Raw genomic sequence first — 1,853 nt, 5'->3', positions numbered from 1 at the left:
AGAGTCTGAACACGGACTGATCGCTGCCCTAGACACCAAACAGGGCCGGCATGAAACTCCCCATGCTTACTACCACATACTTCAACGAGCTGACTTTGGAGCTCGCAATTACCCTGGGATGGAGGAGGACACCAGCTTCAAGTGCCTTTTCCTCCGAAACCTCCATCCTATTGTAAGTCACCATTTAGGCATTATGACCTGCCGCACAATGCCTAATCAACAGCTGCGTAACCTGACACAGAAGGCCTTTAACAAGCACCATCCTCATCCTGCGAACACCACGGTATGTCCAACAGCAGTCCACTACAACACCTTCACACAGGTGCCAAACGGATGCTGCACACGGACAGCTGGACACACCTACTTCTGAGTTACAGGAGCTGCTGACACTAGCAAAAGAGCTCCTTGAACAAAACTCAACTGAGGAGTACTGGGAAGGACAAACTTCTGACTCCTTGCCTGACGCAACACAGCATCAGACCCCTCCAAGGGAGGAGCATCCCTTAAAACCAGTCGACACCCCAGAAGCAGCCAGACAACGTTGGATAGAGCATCTGGCCCACATGCCCAACAGGGAAACCTCTACCAACACAACTCAGCCAGGATCCCGTCGGTGCCGCCACAAGAGCAAAGCGACACCACAAACAACAGACTTCAGGTGACGTTCGAGCAGAACAGAGAGCTAACAATCACCTGCTGCCCTCCTGCCACCATCACTAGGTCAGTCTGAAACTACGGCCCTGAAAATTAATGCTTGTTTATGTCCACTCGCATTATTGACAAGCTATTCTTTGTTCTTTAATTCTTTGCTTTGACACAATCTGCATTGTATAAAGCGCTATACAAAATAAAGGTGACTTGACTTGACATGAGTAAGTATTGAATTAATTAGAACATATTTAAATTAAATTAAACCTATTGAGACTGGAACCTCAGAAAATAAAACCTTACATCTCAATTTAAGTATATTTATTCCCAAATTCTCTCAACTTACTGTTATACTTTTATACCAAAACAAAAACACTGCAGTACTAACACAAGTAAGCAAACTTTTTTTTTTTTGAATACATTAAAAATATATACAATTTAGTTTTTCTTAACAAGAGTCTCAAATAAATAGAGAAGTCTGTTGGCCCTCTCATCTGCAGCCTTTTGTCTGGCTTCTTCCCTGGCTTCCTCTCTGTCCATTTCCTCCCTGAACATTTCAATGAGGCTCCTCTTCTTACCCCTTCGTCTGCTTGGATCAGGCTCTCGTTCTTCATTGAGGGGCAAGGGAGAGGCATTTGAAGGCCCCGGCTCACCACAGGTGGAAGAGGCCTGGGACATTGAGGCAAGCAGCACTGGAGGAGTAACTGAATGCTTCTGACCCAAAGCCTCATCCATTAGGTTGAACCAGGGCCATGATGCAGCTGTATCCTCTCCCTTGTCCACCCCTGAACCAGTTGGTGGGTTTTTCAGCTCCTACAGAAAAAGTAGGAGTTACTACAGTTACTACAAATCATACAGCAAAAGCTTAAGCATTTAGACTACCGATAATGCAACATTAACATTTAACATATAATAATTCTTAATTAAGAAGAAAAATTATATTCAACAACTTACTTCCACCCGTTCACAGCACTGTTTTTATGGCCAGTGAATGCCTCCTCATTTTCAGCCCGGGCCGTTATGAAAGCGGCTGTATCCTCAGATGACCCTTTTGAAATTATATTTAGCAACTACAACACTAATTTTTCGGTAGAAATGCAATCAAAAGCTGTCAAAATTCAAAAATAAAACTTACATTTGTACAAAAACTGCCCTCCAACCACATTCTCCGACGCCATTTATTTTCTGAGCTCGACTAAAGCAAG

General features: G+C 43.8%; 1 protein-coding gene across 1 annotated transcript in view; it reads left to right on the top strand.

Annotated features, from left to right (window-relative positions):
- The window catches only part of LOC107758764 (uncharacterized), a 4,817-nt gene extending 4,279 nt beyond the window's left edge, over nt 1-538 (top strand). The window contains exon 2 of the mRNA XM_016576578.1: nt 432-538. The gene's annotated coding sequence lies outside the window, so the exon portion shown is untranslated. The remainder of the gene's footprint in view (nt 1-431) is intronic.
- Nucleotides 539-1,853: the final 1,315 nt, after the last annotated feature.

Source organism: Sinocyclocheilus rhinocerous, unplaced genomic scaffold (assembly GCF_001515625.1).
Source record: "Sinocyclocheilus rhinocerous isolate Xijiao unplaced genomic scaffold, SAMN03320098_v1.1 scaffold3218, whole genome shotgun sequence".
In the NCBI taxonomy this organism is placed as follows: Eukaryota; Metazoa; Chordata; class Actinopteri; order Cypriniformes; family Cyprinidae; genus Sinocyclocheilus; species Sinocyclocheilus rhinocerous.
This window is presented reverse-complemented; position numbering and strand designations above follow the sequence as displayed.